Source organism: Halichoerus grypus, chromosome 10 (assembly GCF_964656455.1).
Source record: "Halichoerus grypus chromosome 10, mHalGry1.hap1.1, whole genome shotgun sequence".
Lineage (NCBI taxonomy): Eukaryota > Metazoa > Chordata > Mammalia > Carnivora > Phocidae > Halichoerus > Halichoerus grypus.
This window is the reverse complement of record NC_135721.1, coordinates 112,107,114-112,114,089: the sequence shown is the minus strand read 5'-3', so window position 1 is coordinate 112,114,089 and position 6,976 is coordinate 112,107,114.

The following is a 6,976-nucleotide window of genomic DNA, read 5'->3' as shown; positions in this document are numbered from 1 at the left end:
GTGAACTCGTCAGGAGACACCCTTTGTTGTGGGCTCTATTATGGATGAGGTTCCAGACACCTCAGGTGAAATGTTTCCAGGAGCCATTCTTTGTTCTAGATGAGTATCTAGAACATTTCTTCTAGATAAAGGTCTTGAATACAACAGATAAAATGTCTAGGAAGATACTCTAGTTATACATGAGGTTCTAGCACATTTAGCAGAGAAACTGTTCCAGAGAGACATTCTTGATTCTGGATTAAGTTTTAGAACACTTAGCTGATAAAAATGTGCTAGAGAGTCACTCTGATCTGGATTCTGTGATGAGGGCAAAGGCACTGGAGCCCTGCTATTCTGCTCTGGGAGATTCTAGCTCCTGACATGGGGGTGGGGGAGGCGGCTCTAGAGCCCCATGTGAGTGGAATATTCTAGGAACGGGTCCTCCCATTCTAGATTTCTGGGGTTTATAGGAGTTCTATGCCCCATCCACCTTGGTCCACAGCCATCTTCCCCAGAGGAAATCGTCCTCACAACCCTTGAGACATTTCAACTGCCAACTGGTTTCCAGCTGAAAAAAAATTAGCTCTGGGGACATGACATAAATCTTGGCTCTCAGCCACCCTGCAGATGCAGCTCTCTGGGATAGCAGCTGGAAAACTGACTTGTTTTGCCTCCGATCTGACAAATCTCTAGAACCTGTAGTCTATCCCCAAACATCCTGGGGTGCCCATGGGACCACTTGCCCACGGCCCCTCCTCTTTATCTGGGACAGCCAGTTCTGGATAGGGTGGGGGAGGATGGGAGCCGAGAAGCAGGCAGTTCTGTGGAGTGAGGGGACAGAGCCTCTAAACAGAGCTTGGAACCACCCCCCCCCCATGTCCCTACTCCCCCATGCCAACCAAGTAGTGTTCACTACAAGGGCACAGCAGGCAATATTAAGGACAGCTGCAGACCTGGGCTGGGGGTGAGGAGGCCCATGAGAATCCTAGACTATGCAAATTAGAGAGGCACTTTGCCCTCTCTGGTTCAGCCTCCCTTGGGTGACAGATGGGGAAACTGAGGCCCAGCGTGGCAGCTAGTCTCACGGGTCCCAGAATCCTGCTGTCCCATCAGATAATACTGGGTGAAAATGAATTTACTGAGGATACAAGGAGAGGGCCACATTCAAGGTGCAGGGTGACCCCAAAGGCAGAGAGGGCAGGACTGCCCACATACACACATACACATGTACACAAGTACACATCACACCCGTGAGAGAAGTCACCTCACCCCTCTGGCACACAGGCGACTGCGTAGACATCCACACGGACCCAGATGGTGTGTGCGTCCCTCCCACCAACACACAAAGAATGCTTTTACTACTTTCTTTCTTCTACTTCCCCAACCCCTAAGAAGCCTCAGGAACCAGGTCTGAGGCGAAGGGTGGCGGAGGAGGTCTGGGGCTGACCCAGACCCCCTCCGGTGGGTTCATCCAGCCACCTTGTCTTCTACTCAAATCTGTCTCCAGAGACCAAATTCCATGGCCAGTTACACGTTAAAGCCCTTTGTGAGGCGACAACACTGGGGAAGCAGACCCAGGTCTGGCTGACGGCTTCTCCACTTAACTCCCTCCTGCTTGCGACAGCTCTACAAGAGAGCCCTCAGCACCCCAGCTTACAGAGGAGGAAACTGAGGCTCAGAGAAGTGACATGAGGGTCAGCCTTGGCAAGTTATTTTACTCCCCAGTGTCTTCAAATGGCCCATCTGGCTGCCCCATTGGCCAGCATTCTAGAAGGAAAAGTTAAAAATACACTCCCTGGGAGCTGGGAGTCCTTACAGCTCCAGAAGCCACCAGAGAACCAGGGAATAGGAATGAGCCGGCAGTGCTAAGATGTGGCATGAGGGTCTCAGGGAAACCAGGGCCACATTTTTGGACCTTCCTCCATCCCCACCCCCCACATCTCTCTCCCACAAAACCCATCTTCAGGGCCTCTGCCTGCAAGGACAACCGAGCCCTGGAAATGGCCACAGTCAAGGGCCCTCAGAGAGGCCACAGGCACCTTCTCCTGCTGTTCACCCTCAGGAAAGAGCTTCCAAGGACCTTCCAAGGCCTCCAAGGACCACCCCCCTCCCCCCGCACCCATATGCCCAGGAGCTCAGGACCCCATCCCTTCCTGTCCTGAGGTCATGCTCTCCACTGGCCTATCCCCACTTCATCTGGTCCCTGTCAGTCCTCTTGCTTCACTGGGATAGAGGAGTCAGAGTGGGGAAGGGGCACCATCCCATTCGTGGTTTTTTTCTGTGACACAGTCTACCTCAGCCAGTCCCTCTCTTCCCTGCCAGAATTGGACCCGCTGGGTCCCTGCCTCCTGCTCCCCATTCTCTGTCCTGCACCCCAGCCTGGCTGCTTGGTCCTTCCCAGAATCCCTACAGGGTCCTTGCAGTGAGAGAATATTCCAGAACCACAGCCCAGAGGGACCCTTGGGGTCCCCTAAGCTACCTGCCCTCCACATCTATTACAGAGGAAAAATGGAGGCCCAGAGAGAGCCAGGGACTTGCCCAAGATCACACAGAGGTTCAGTGGCAGAGTTAGGCTTTTCCTGGAGCTGAGAGGTAGTTGGGTCCATCTTAATTTTGCCGGGAAGAGAACAGGACACTGAGTACCAAATTCGCCCTCAGTATCTCGACCCGCAGGAGACATTGTCCCCATTTTTAGGGTAGAGACTTCTGTCTCCCAGTTTTCTTGAACTGATCCCCGCTTGTTGACTGTGCTCCACAAACCTCCCAGGCACCGCATACCCTCATCACACCTCCATGCACTGATAAACCATGTGCCTTGTAACTGTCACCCCGACTGGACAGCACAGACCTCCACCCCTCCCCAGCAGGGGCTCCCCAACAGGAAGGCTTTCTTGGTCCCCTCCTCTCATCTGTCCCACCCTTGTGTCTCCCCCAAATCTGCCTTACCCAGCCAGCTCCCTGCTACACTGAGTCCCACAGAGGCGTGTCACCCTAAGAGTTGGGGAAAGCAGAGGCCAGGGAGGGCGAGACCTGGCGAGGGCCAAGGGGGCTGGAGGTATCTAGGGAAGCTCTTACCTGGCAACCCAGTGCCCTCCTCAGGGCTAAAGTCCCACGTCCTTCCCTTGGAGCTCACCTGGGCCTGGAGTTCACGGAAACTGTATGCAGTGAGGAGGTTTTCCCAGACAGGGGTGTATGGGTTGCAAGTTCAGATGACTTCAGGTAATGAAGAAAATGAGGGAAGAGCAAGTGCTATACTATAGGGAGTGGTGGGGACTCTGGAAAACAGGGGAGTGCCTGTCCCTGCCAATAGGACCTAAAGCTCGCATTTTTTGAAAACCCTGTGCTGGCCAAACTAATCTCGGATTTGGCCCATGGGCCACCAGTGTGAAATCTCTGGTTCCAAATGTTGAGAAGGTTCTAGGAAGCCGTGCAGAGTCTGATAATCCCTCTGGGGAAGTCAAAGACAGAGGCCCTGACTCCCTCTGAGACTTTTTTAACCCCCCACCAACTGACCACCTGAGAGCTGTCCTCCCTTCCCCCTTCATCTGAGAAATGGAAAGGGGAGGGAGACCTAGGCCTTCACAGGGTCCCTGCCTGGGAAACCATCATCTGATAAGGGCTAGAGGCCCCTCCATGCCTGAAGGGGGCAATTTAGAGGCTGGGGTCTTCTCCAGTGTTGGGGCCCCTGGTTAGGAGGAACCTGCGATGTGTGAAGGGAGAGTCCAGGGAGAGGATAAGGACTGAAAACCAAGACCCAACTGCCCCCATCTCGTCCTGGCCCCTGTCACCCTTTGGCACCTGTCTCCCTCCCAAATAAAGCTGGAGGTAGGGCCTGCAGGGGGAGGAGCTAAAAATTTCTGTACTGATATGCTTTGTGAGGTCTCATTGAAAGGGACTGAATGAGTGCCAAGCCACCTGGGCAGCAGCGGGCATGGTGGCTGAGCCCCTCTCCCCAGCAAGACCCTGGGCCTGGGGTGGGGCAAAGGGACTGTAACGTGCCATTCTGGTTGGGGTGGGGCTAGGACATTCCTGGGTCCTCCGCTGCTGCAGGTGGAGGCAAGGGGAGGAAGAACAGCAAACTGTGGAAGTGGGAAAGGAACGCCCCTTTCAGGAATGGCCTGGTTCCTGGAAGCAGAAAACTCCCCAGTGGGGAGAGGGCTGGTCCTCTAATGCCTGGCCCCATCCACGCTTCCCTGATCACAGCAAGGTGGGCGCTGCCCTCTCCCCAGCAGTCCTGGCTTTTTTCTATGCACAATCATTGTAAGGGCACCCCCAGGCCAGGCTGAAGGGGTGGGGGCCCTGGGGCACCCGCAATAATCCCAGAGTGGAGGGTAGCCTGAGACAAAAGTGGGGGAGGAGGGCGGTAGGGGGTGCGGGAGTTGGGGGGATATTCCTCCATCTCTCTCACCCAAATATCCCAGAACCCAAACCAGACCTGTCTCCACTGGGCTAACCCACGGAACTTGGTAGGGGGAGGGAGGGTGCTCTCTGATAAACACAGCCCCCAACTAACCCCCTTGGTTTGCCAAACTAGTAAAATAGCTAGAAAGGACCTGAATGATTCCCAGAGCCCCCTCTTATAATTTTCACCCCTGAGGATCCTATAGTTCGGGAGATTTTTCTTCCAAATGAGCCTCACTTCTTGAAGAATAATTAATCTTCCCACATTAAATTAACACAAGCTGAGCTTATGATCATACATTAATGCTACCAAGGCCTCAAGTTAGCTTTTAGGGCTTGAGGGTGGGGGAATATCTGTATTATATTGGAGTGTTTAACACACAATTCTCAAAAGAGCACTCATGCGCCCCCATTCCTGCCTCCACCAATCCTTAGGGATCCCAAGTTGGGAATCTGGTTTACTCATCCAGCATCCTGTATTACTGAAGGGGGAAGACCCACAGAGGCAGCCCGCCCAAGGTCACTGGGCCAGTTGCTGGCAGGGTGGGACCAGAACCCAGGTCCTTCGGGGTCCCACCAGAACATTCCCAGCACTGATGCTTTCCCCTCCATTCTATCTCCAACTCCAGGAATCACTAGCCATGATTGAGGGGCTGACATCCCTCCCTCAGCACAATTCCGGGTGATTCTCCCCTCCAGGTTCTTTCTTCCCTCCCTAGTCGGCCCCCACCCTTGCCCACCTCTGTTTCCTGGTATTTACTACATCTGTGCCATCCTTAGTCCCCCGCCCCCACTCACCCCTCTGCGCTTCCCCCAGGAGGGGGAGGAGACCCCAAGCTGGGGCTTCTGTACTGAGACTCTTTTATACACCACAAACTTTTTGTATATTTTTAATTTTGCTGCGACATGAGATATTAAAAGTCATTTCAGTACGTGCTGCTTGTGTCCTATTGTTTTGGTTGTTCCGCGCCAGAGGAAGGAGAAGAGGAAGGAGGGAGAGGGAAGGAAGGAAGGATATGTTCTGCCAGGACCCCTCGGGTTCCCTAAAGAGACAAAAACATTTGGTTGAGAGAGGAACAGGAGAGTACACAGAAATCCCTGTTGATTGGACAGCGCCTCAATCAATCAACTAGAATGCCCCCTCCCACGTTCTTTTTTTTTTTAAATTAACATATAATGTATTATTTGTTTCAGGGGTACAGGTTTGTGATTCATCAGTCTTACACAATTCACAGCGCTCACCATGGTACCTACCCCCCACGTTCTTAGGGATTATCTCCAAACTATTTTACAGATAAGGGGAAAAAAGAGATGTGACTTGGGGACAGACTTACCAGGGGTCCTAGAATGAATCCGAGACAAAAATCAAAACCCAGACTGAAGTTCCTAACGCCACTAAACCAAATATTTGTTGAGCACCTATTATGTGCCAGGCACTCTTTTAGGTACTGTGAACAAGAAAGATATAAAACAAGCATGATCCCTGCCCTCATAGAGCTTACTACTTTCCAGTGAGTATTGCCCCTAAAAGATCTCCCTTGCCTCCAGGGTTTCCACCCTCTATCCAGTGGTTCTCAAACTTCAAAGTGCACAGAATCACCTGGGATGGAGGGGGTTTTGTTTTTTAAATGCAGGTTTCCATCTCCTGAAGGGAGGTGGATAGAGCCTGCCCTGAAGTCTGCATTTTAAAGGTTCTCCAGGGGATTCTGGTGCTAGGGGTTTGAGAACCCTGCTTTGAGGATCACTGCTTTAATGCATCCTCATCCTCTTACAAATCTGATCATGACAGTTCCTTACTTTAGAACCTCCGTGGCTCCCCAGGGCCTTCAGGATAAAGATTGAAACCTTTGCGTGATGCTGACTTTTCACTACTGGACGCCAAATACTTCTTGATCCTTATCTCCAACATTACCCCACCTGGCCTCTCCAAACCATTCATCTTCCTGTTTTTGTGAGCCTCTCCTGCCTGCCACCCAACAGCTTTTCTCACTAGTTTCTCATGCAGGTGGAGCCCCATTTCCTAGAGACCCCCATCCCAAATGCTCAGGGAATGTAACTCCCACTTGGCCCCAGGAGGCAAGTCACAATTGGTCCAAGACAGTGGTTATCAAAACATGGTCCCTAGGGGCACCTAGGTGGCTCAGTCGTTAAACATCTGCCTTCGGCTCGGGTCATGGTCCTTGGGTCCTGGGATCGAGCCCTGTGTAGGGCTCCCGCTCAGCAGGGAGACTGCTTCTCCCTCTCCCACTCCCCCTGCTTCTGTTCCCTCTCTAGCTGTCTCTCTGTCAAATAAATAAATAAAATCTTTAAAAACAAAAACAAAAAAAAACATGGTCCCTAGACCAGCACTACTGGGAAATCTGTTAGAAATGCTGATTCTCAGGCACCACCCACACCCACCTGATTAGCCACCTGTGGGGTTGGGTGGAGAGCAGCATCTTTTTACAAGTCTTTCAAGTGATTCTGATGCTCACTCAAGTTTGAGAACCACTGGTCCAAGATCATTCCCCTGACCTAGGATTGGTGGGGGCAGGGGCATATGACTCAATTCTGTGTAGCAGAGACTGCTATGTGTTCCCCAGTATCCATGCTCTCT